Raw genomic sequence first — 10,669 nt, forward strand, 5'->3', positions numbered from 1 at the left:
TGCACTGGAGAGAGTCACAAGGATGTTACAGGGATGGATGGCTTGAATTATAGAGATTGGTTACAGGTCGGGGAACACTCAAGGTCCTTTGTTCACCACCGAGTTGGGGGGGGGGGTATGGTTTAGTGTGAAAGGGAAGTGTTTAAAGGGCATGTGAGGGACGAGTGGCAAATATGTGGATCTGGCTACCAGAAGGCAGTAGAAAGGGGGACAAATGGAATATTTTAAAAACACTTTTCCGAGTACAGGACAGGAAAAGGAGCGGAAGGATATGGGTCAAATTCAGGCACATGGGTACAGCTCAGGCAGACATGGATGACCTGGTCTAAATGGTTTGTTTCTGAGCACAATAACTCTGGCTGTAGGAAGAGGTGTGTCAGACAAGATGTGAGAGGTTTCAGGAATTCACTACGAGGTCTATAGAGGATATGCAGAAGAATTTGTTCTTCATCCAGAGAACGTTATGTTCTGGAACACACTCCTGAGGAGGTGGTGTAGGCAGCTGTTTACAGAGCATCTTGATGAGAACTTGAATCAACAAGTCATGAGAAACAACTTCAATTTCCATAACTCTTAGGCTATCCAATTATAACAAAGATAGCCACTCCTCGCCATTCCGCATTTTCCAATAATGTCCTGTATCGAAATAGCATTGTATGTTATCAGGTATACCAGATTTCAACGAGGTTTCCTATACACATATACAGTACATTTGGTTTATTTAGTAAATCTTCAACGAATTTCTTAAATTCTAGGCCATTTGCTAGCAAGCGTTCATCATTGCATTGTAGGATTCAAAAAAAAAACATCAGCAACCCTGTTTAATGTTATATATATGTCAACAATGTATAGATATTGTTGTCCCAGGTTTAGTCTGTGCTGTACAATTTACCACATCTGCCATGAAAGCAACAAACTATCAACAATCAACAAATCCTTTCGTTATAAAGTCAAGACCTTCACACACTGACTGAAATCATGTCTCTATGCTGGATTAACAGTTCCTACTTGTACCATCTTCTGTCCGTTCTGGAGAGCCTCTGCATATGAAATGACCTTTTCCACAAAAACATATTGCGCTTCCACATGTTTCTAATATACAGGACACCCTGAATACACAGAGCTACGATCCCCTCCAGAATGACAACATTTTAACCAAATGTCTTCTCCACCATGTTCCTCACCAGATTTTAGCCCATACATGTCACGGTCCTGATCAGTTATTATCTGGCAACACACATCAAAGTTGCTGGTGAACGCAGCAGGCCAGGCAGCATCTGTAGGAAGAGGTGCAGTCGACGTTTCAGGCCGAGACCCTTCGTCAGGACTAACTGAAGGAAGAGTGAAAGATGTGCTTAGTGGTGGGATCCCGTTGGAGGTGGCGGAAATTATGGAGAATTATATGTTGGACCCGGAGACTGGTGGGGTGGTAGGTGAGGACCAGGAGAACCCTATTCCTAGTGGGGTGGCGGGAGGATGGATTGAGAGCAGATGCACGTGAAATAGGGGAGATGCGTTTAAGAGCAGAGTTGATAGTGGAGGAAGGGAAGCCCCTTTCTTTTAAAACGGAAGACATCTCCCTCGTCCTAGAATGAAAAACCTCATCCTGAGAACAGATGCGGCGGAGACGGAGGAATTGCGAGAAGGGGATGGCGTTTTTGCAAGAGACAGGGTGAGAAGAGGAATAGTCCAGATAGCTGTGAGAGTCAGTAGGCTTATAGTAGACATCAGTGGATAAGCTGTCTCCAGAGACAGAGACAGAAAGATCTAGAAAGGGGAGGGCGCTGTCGGAAATGGACCAGGTAAACTTGAAGGCAGGGTGAAAGTTGGAGGCAAAGTTAATAAAGTCAACGAGTTCTGCATGCGTGCAGGAAGCAGCGTCAATGCAGTTGTCGATGCAGCGAAGGAAAAGTGGGGGACAGATACCAGAATAAGCACGGAACATAGATTGTTCCACAAACCCAATAAAAAGGCAGGCATAGCTAGGACCCATACGGGCACCCATAGCTACACCTTTAGTTTGGAGGAAGTGGGAGGAGCCAAAGGAGAAATTATTAAGAGTAAGGACTAATTCCGCTAGATGGAGCAGAGTGGTGTTAGAGGGGAACTGATTAGGTCTGGAATCCAAAAAGAAGCGTAGAGCTTTGAGACCTTCCTGATGGGGAATGGAAGTATATAAGGACTGGACATCCATGGTGAAAATAAAGCGGTGGGGGCCAGGGAACTTTAAATCATCGAAAAGTTTAAGAGCGTGAGAAGTGTCACGAACATAGGTCGGAAGGGATTGAACAGGGGGGGATAAAACTGTGTCGAGGTATGCAGAAACGAGTTCGGTGGGGCAGGAGCAAGCTGAGACAATAGGTCGGCCAGGACAGGCAGGTTTGTGGATCTTGGGTAGGAGGTAGAAATGGGAAGTGCGGGGTGTGGGAACTATAAGGTTGGTAGCAGTGGATGGGAGATCCCCTGAGCGGATAAAGTCGGTGATGGTGTGGGAGACAATGGCGTCGTGCTCATTAGTGGGGTCACGATCGAGGGGTAAATAAAAGGAGGTATCCGCGAGTTGTCGCTGTGCCTCGGCAAGGTAGAGGTCAGTACGCCAGACTACAACAGCACCCCCCTTATCGGCGGGTTTAATAATAAGGTTAGGATTAGTGCGGAGGGAGTGGAGAGCAGAGCGTTCCGAAGGAGTGAGGTTGGAATGGGGACAAGGTGCGGTGAAGTCGATACGGTTGATATCCCGTCGGCAATTAGCGATAAAGAGATCCAGAGCAGGCAGAAGACCAGAGCGGGGTGTCCATGAAGAAGAGGAGGGTTGAAGACGGGAGAAGGGGTCATCGGTGGGGGTGGAAGAGTCCTTGCCGAAGAAGTAGGCTCGGAGACGGAGCCGGCAGAAGAAAAGTTCCGCATCATGGCGAACACGGAACTCGCTGAGGTGTGGGTGAATGGGGATAAAGATGAGGCGCTTACTGAGGACAGAGTGTTCTGCCTCCGACAGTTGAAGGTCGGAGGGGTTGGTAAAGACCCAGCACGGATGAGAGCTGGGATCAGAGGGGGGAGGGGGGAGTCTGGGGGTGTCAATGGAGAGGGGAGGGTTGGGGTGAGAGGAAGATGGAGCAATCCTGATTATAATTGTCCTTTCAAACCACACGCTGATGGGATCCCTTCCTTTGGCCGGAACTTGAACACAGTAAATGATTGAATCGCTAAAGAATCTGAGGCCCTCCAGTCACACAGTGAGAAAGGGATGAATTAAAAGCGCCGGTCCACACTCAACAAACAAACATCAGGGTGATTCTGTGAGCTCTTCAGCACCCTGACATCCCTGTGACAGACTCCATATCGTTTTATATTCCCCGTTAGTTCAGTGGTTAGTATCCCCGCCCACCACGTGGGAGACGGGGTTCATTTCCCTGGTGGGGAGACTGCTTCAAATACTAACTTGATATAGAAGACATTTTTGAGCCAAAAAAAAAAGGTGTTGAAGTGATCACTGAGACTATGGAACAAGTCTGCAGTGAGACTGGAACGTGAGACTTTCCCGAGAATATGTGACGTTTGGTGCAACCCCTTACCCCAGATGTTCCCTCAATGAGTCTGTATCTAAGCGCCGTGCGGAGTTACACTCAGTGACGGAATCTGTCACTCCGAATACATTAAACCGGGACTATTGCTTTGAGTTATCAAATCCCGCACCTCTCCTTCAGTACGGCTGCGTGACTGTGTGGAGAAGACAGGCAAAGGGAAACCTGAAACACTTCGCAGCGAACAATCCAAGTGGACATATGTTTAATATGTTTAATTCCGGGTTTATAGACATCCCACCCCTCCTGCAGCCCCCCAATCCTCCGCTCAGTGTTTCATAAAGTGAATTGGGGGAAAATTGCCTGAGCTTCGCTCAGTGGCGACAGCGGTACGCATGCGCAGTGAGGGTCCGCCCCTCCACCTGATTGACAGTGTACAGCTGAAGACATGCGCAATCCCATTCCCTCACCCACCGGCAGCAGCGGCTTTGAAACAGCCGGGAATGGAGAGTACCCGGGCCCGAAGCGGTAAATTGAGGTGGCGAAGCAGAGAAATGTGGGGGAACCCTAGGCCCGGCAATCGGAAATGGATTCCCAAAGGCGACCGGTCACGAGGGGATGGGGAGACAACTGAAGCGTATTGGGGCGCATAGGCGGCCTTAAGCATCTGGGGGCCCGTTTCAAGTGTTAATGTTGGGCCCTACACCGGCTTCCGCAAAAAACAAACAAAAAAAAACGAATATTCAAGTTGGTTTGCATCAATAATGGTATAAATTTGGACTTAAACTTTGGTGCATTACATGCACTTTCAGCATAATGGACAGACAGCTCAACATAATCCAAAACAATTCTCTTAATTAAAACTGAAACAATGTCATGTTTTGCTTTGGAGTGAGAAGTCTCGCCCTTTTCAGCAAGTAGTCTGCATTGAATGGCACTATATGTTAGGTACCAGCTGACATGAGAACAGCTGAAAGAATCTCCCTCAAATTAAATTAATAACAAAAGCAATGTCATATTTAATGAGAATTTATCCTTTATTTATTCCATGAACAGTGTCTGGAAGTTAACTACTGGAAGTTTACAACAAACTGCATCGCGAGCTCTTTCAGCACCAGGGACAGCTCACTTAAGGCTTGGGGAGCGAATAGGAGAGGAGTGAGAGGGAGAGAGAGGACGCAAGTGGGAGAGAGAAATTACGATTTGTGGAAACGCGGCCAAATCGCCTATACATATTTTGAATGAAATGAGTGGTTTATTTTATTATTTTAATTAAAAACCTTATTTATGCTAAAAAGGTGTTAAAAGACTTACCACTAGAACTTCACCACCCTCCTGTGCTTGAGTGCTGAGAATGCTTTAATGAGCTCATCTTTGTCCAGCGATCTTATTATTTCATGCTCAATTGATATCTGAGCAAGAGCTGACAGACGCTCCTGGAGCATGGTTGTCCTCAAATGCGTTTTGATGAGCTTTAGCCTCGAAAGACTTCTCTCTCCACTGGCTACAGTCACAGGCACTGTCAGCATGAGTCTTAGAGCAATGGTTGGGTTAGGATGCAGTTCAATCAGATCGTTGCTGTAAATGTAGCTCAGAATCTGCAGGCAAGTGATTTCTTTTGCACGCACGGCACTGACAGCAGCCGACACCTCCGGCAAAAGGTCCTCAGCATCTGCACCACCAAGTGTTCTCTCCATATTTACGCAGCTATCTTTCAGTGTGCGACTTTGGGTGGCTTTTTTCATTTCCTCTCTTCCATAAATTAAGCCAAACAGTCTGTAAAATGGCTCCATCAGCTTGAAACTCTCACTGATACCTATGATCGCAGAGTCCACAAGTGGAAGGAAAATTGCTTTCTTGTACTCGGGTGCCACTGTCAGGGAAGGATCTGCGCTTTAGGATTCGTACTGGAACTTGCGTTTTGGTGTTCTGATTCGTGCAGTAGGAAAGGTCATTGGCAACCCTATCTTTTCAGGTATGTCTCCGGCATCTGTTCGGGCGGATGGAAGGCCGTTCTCTCTGTACTCCATGAGAAATTTCAGAGTATATTCCACCTCGCGCGGTAGCACATCGATTCCCACTTGTAGACTGTGGAGGAGCTTGCTGACACGATTCACCTCATGTAAAACGTTGTACCAGATGACAACAGTTAGCAGGAATTCCCATCACATGATCTCCTGTTCTAGGCCTCCGGCTGCAGATGTGGTTTCACTGTCACCTTTCTGTGAGGCGCTTTCAACCAGTGACAGGAGCACATTGCCAACGTTGGGAAGCTGGTAGCGAAGGACTTTCACACTTTCCACGCGGCACTCCCATTGGGTGTTGGATATGGCCTTGAGGGCCATCTGTGGCACGTTCTCCTTGAAAAGCTCCCATCTCTGTGTCGATGAGCTGAATAGTGTGTATAGACGTCGCGGCACCCCAGAGAAGCTCACAGACTCCACTGTTGATTTTGCAGCATCGACAATGACTGGGTTTAGGCTGTGGCTGGCGCATGGCATGAACAGTGTTTTTTTGTTAATATCTAGCACCCTCTTCTGCACCCCGCATATTGCTCCCGTTATCATATGCCTGCCCCCTGCATTTTGAGAAATCTAATCCTAGCATCTCTATATGCGTTAAGAAAACGTCGGTTAGGCCTGCTCCTGTTGTGTCAAACACCGGTAGAAAACGGACTAAATGCTCACTAACAGTATCTCCGACATTTACTTGGCATGTGACAATGCGCAGTGTCACAGAGAGCTGCTCTATGTGTGCAGCGTCAGTGGTGCAGTCCATTATCACCGAGTGCTAACGTGATTATTTTACTCTCTCTGTTATCGCTTCCAGTGTCTTTTCTCCAATGAGTGTGATTAACTCATTTTGTATAGTTTCCCCATGTAGTGGTCAGCAATCTCTTTTTTCTCTGCTCGTCTGACATGTTCGCTCATCACTGGGTCGAACTCGGCAAGCAGCTCCACCAGACGTAGAAAGTTCCCATTATTTGGTTCATGTAGGGTGGAATTGTGGCCACGGAAAGCGAGGTTCCGTTCTGCAAGGTGACAGACTATGGCAATGAACCTCTTCATGACATCATTTCAGTGTGTATTTTCTCTCCAGCATTTACATTTCTTGGTACGTACTGTCAATGGCACTGTTCGTTCTTAAGCGCGTTTCCAGTTCGCGCCAGCTATCCATGTTGTCACTGTGAGCATTTGACTTCTCATGATCCTGGAGTGTGAGAGTGAGTCGCTCCCACACTCTAAAACCTCCACAAGTGAGACTGTGACTTCGCTTGCCAAATAGGGTACAACAGAAACAGAAGATTGAATCAGATGAATTTGAGTACACTAACCATGACCTACGAATGATTTCTCCATTTTTTATTTTCATAAGATATCTGTCCTTGATCAAACGACGGCGTGATCGGCTCTGTGGAATTGTAATGCCCTCTAACTGAACGGGACCTCTCCTGACAACGTCGATCCGTTGGTCACTGGTAATATGCGTTGGCCAACGTGCCGGATCGGTCTCTGTGAATGTTAGTGGGGCTTTCTCTCTGTCTGGTGTGCTGGTGGCGGCATCTCCCTCACCTGTATCAGTTGTAGGACTGTCATCATGCTGTGGTGCTTCTTCATCAAACAGAGTTTGTCATCATTATCACCATCTGTTTGAATGGAATTGCTCTTATCATTTTCAGTGCTCTGATTATAAATATCTCCTATACTGCTTACACTGTCACTTGGCACTGCAGCCGCATGCTGTGACGATGGCGTAGCAGCAACTGCAGTCGGCGGGCCTTTTACAGATGCTGGATCATAGAAAGATGTAACTTTTGGGAGACTATTCAGACGTTTGGTTTTGTTGTCTACTATTTTCCGCTTTTCAACACTACTAGGATAGGAGCGTTTTATTTTCCTCTTCTTTGCTAGGAGCCATGTTAACTAGTGAAGTAAACATGTTAAGATATTTTCTCAGATGTCAGTCAGCACGCACCCACTGGTGGTTCGGCTGGCAATAGTAGGAGAATATTGTGGCGTCTGGAAGCAGTGCATTAAATTTTTGCATGTCAGTCGGGGGCCACTGTGAGGGTGGGGCCCACTGGGAGGGCGGGGCCCGCTTCAGTTGAAACGGGTGAAACATAGCTAAGGCCGCCTATGAACCCGGCGTTACACATGTCTATGGTGTAGTTCTCTATAACATGTTTCAGCTGTTCCTTTGCCTGTCTTCTCCACACAGTCAACCAGACAAATTGCGAGAATCGGCATGAGTGCAGGGGAAGTGCGGGAGTTCATATCTCACAGCAGCAGCCCCTCTTTAATGTTTAGGAGTGACGGATTTGGTAATTGAGTGTAACGCTGAACGGCTTTGAGATACAGACGTAGTGGGGGAAAACTGAAAATAAAAACAAAGATGAACCTTGTTCTCGGGAAACTCTACAGTTGTGGGCTATTTGCACTCTGGGTTGTCCATTATTATAATCCCGTCTTCATTTGAAGCAGGAAAACGGTCTCCTCGTTGGCGAATTGAACTTGGGTCTCCCCCGTGACTGGCGGGGATACTAACCACTGAACTAACGAGGAATAAACAAGAGTGGGGAATCTGTCACACGGATGTCAGTGCGCAAGAGAACTCATAGAGTCACTCTGATGACTGTTTGCTGAGTGTAGAGCTGGCGTATTTTACCCATCCCCTCCTCACTGTGTGACTGGACGTGTCTCAGGATTCTTTAGCGATTCAGTCTCTTACTATGTTCAAGGACTGGCCAAAGGAAGGGATCCCATTAACGACTAACTGCGTGTTGTTTGAACGGATATTTATAATCAGGATGTATTTCCCATTTACTGATACGGGAAGCAGGAAACCATTTGTAGCCCTTCGAATCTCTCGGGTCGATTCTCCCTTCTGTCGGAGCCCAGGTGCTGTGCTTCTCCGGTCTGTCGGAACGTCGCGACATCCACTGGTCGGAATAGGAACTGCAACAGAGTGAGGAATGATCCTTCAGAAAACAGCCCAGACACTGAGAATCGAGTTACAGACTCTTATAGCACCAGAGAAAGTTCAGTCACCGAATCTCATTTGCATTATGGAGCGATGGTGATATAGTGGTGATCTTAGCTGCTTCCCAAGCAGTTCACCCGGGGTCGATTCCCGGCCATCGCAGGTTGTACACTTTTAGATTAAAAATATACATTCTCACCTAGAACTATGAACTCTAATTCAAGGACAATTTGCTGTGAGTGAAATTCACTCTAATGGATCAGGTGGATCCCTCATGTACGATGGTGGTGGTCCCTCATGTAGGATGATCGAAGACCCCAAACTTAATGAAAAACACACCATTAGACCCGGGAAGTCCGTTAGTTCCAGAGACTCCGCTGGAGGAAACGCACACTCTCTGGTCAAATCGAACATACAGATTCCTGACAAAGACACAACGCGCCTCAGATATTTTTTTCCCCCTCTTCCATCCGGCAGAAGGTACAGAAGCCTGAAAGCACGTATCACAGTCTCAGGGATACTTTCAGTCTCAGGGTTGTGTCTATTAAATGGTTTCCCGTAAGATAGGATACCGTTTGCCCTCACAATCCACCTCGGTACGAAGCTGCACCTTATTATTTACCTGCACCGTGCTTTCTCTGTCCCTGTTACACTTTATTCTGCATTTTATTATTGCTTCACCTTGTTCTCTCCAAGTACACTGTGCAATGATTTGATCTCTATGAGCAGTGAGAATGAGAAACGTTTCACTGTATTTCGGTATACAGTATGTGACTGAAACACGTAGAACAGATTCAATTCCCACTGAGCCCGTTGCAGAAGCAGTAGGGAGCGCCGGCCTTAGGTAGCGCAGAGTTTCCCAGTTGGTAATGAAACGAACGCAGCGGAAGAAAAGAGCTGAGATCACAAAGGGGGAGTAGTGAGCGAGGGTTTCACTGAACTGCAGCGGAAGGGAAGATTCAAACTTCTTCAAAGTAGGCATCGTCAAATGACAACAGTGGATCTGGGGTTGAGAGCGTCAAATTTCCTCGGCATACGCATCAGCGCGTATCTCACGAGGTCTGTACATACCGGCTTTGTGGTGAAAAAGGCACAACAGCTCCTCTATCACCCCAGACAGTCGAAGAAATTTGATATGGGCCCCCAAATCCTAAAGACTCTCTACAGGGGACCATCTTGACTGGTTGCATCACTGCCTGGGATGGGAACTGTACTTCCCTCAATATTAGGACTCTGCAGAGAGTGGTGTTGACTGCCTGGCGCATCTCTAGATGTGAACTTCCCACTATTCAGGACTTAACAGACACGTGTATAAAGTCAACACGAAGGATCGTTGGGGATCCGAGTCATCCCAATCTCAAACTGTTCCTGTTGCTACCATCCGGGAAACAGTACCGCAGCATAAACGCCGGGACCAACAGGCTCCGGGACAGCTTCATCCACCAGGCCATCAGACTGATTAATTCACGCTGATGCATTCGTATTTCTATGTTATGTTGACTGTCCTGGTGTACATACTATTTATTACAAATTACTATAAATTGTACATTGCACATTTAGACGGAGAAGTAACGTAAAGATTTTTACTCCTCATGTATGTAAAGGACGTAATTAATAAAGTCAATTCAATTCAATTCCATGGGAGAGACTTCATAGTGCAGTAGTCCAATCGCAAACGAGAAACTGTGCAGATGCTGGAAATCCAAACGACACACACAAAATGCTGGAGGAACTCAACAGACTAGGCTGCTTCATGGTCCTGAAGAAGGGTTTCGGCCTGAAAAATCGACTGTGTGCTTTATTTCTTAGATGCTGATGCACATTTTCTCGTGTAGGAGAGATAAAATAAGAACTACTAAATCAGCAGCGTCCCTGGGTGGGCTCGAACCACCAACCTTTCGGTTCCCAGCCGAACGTGCTCACTGATTGCGCCACAGAGACGAGAATTCGAATAATACTAATAAATGACAAAATTCAATTGAAATGCGATTTTCTTTTATGTGATAGATTCGTGTTTTAAAACACGAGGATGAACATCTGCTTCCGCCAACAGAGAACTTAACAGAGGATGCTTTCGATCCATCGACCTCTGGGTTCTGGGCCCACCACGCTTCCGCTGCACCACTCTGCTGCAGGGAGTATTATGAGTTGTTGAACTGTGACTGATA

At 46.8% G+C, this 10,669-nt stretch overlaps 1 non-coding gene across 1 annotated transcript; it reads right to left on the reverse strand.

Annotated features, from left to right (window-relative positions):
• Window positions 1-10,368: 10,368 nt before the first annotated feature.
• On the reverse strand, window positions 10,369-10,442 carry trnap-ggg (transfer RNA proline (anticodon GGG)). The gene has a single exon. It is a non-coding gene; the product is annotated as a tRNA-Pro (tRNA).
• Between the last annotated feature and the right edge of the window lie 227 nt (window positions 10,443-10,669).

The sequence above is a fragment of the Mobula hypostoma genome, chromosome 30, assembly GCF_963921235.1.
Source record: "Mobula hypostoma chromosome 30, sMobHyp1.1, whole genome shotgun sequence".
In the NCBI taxonomy this organism is placed as follows: Eukaryota; Metazoa; Chordata; class Chondrichthyes; order Myliobatiformes; family Myliobatidae; genus Mobula; species Mobula hypostoma.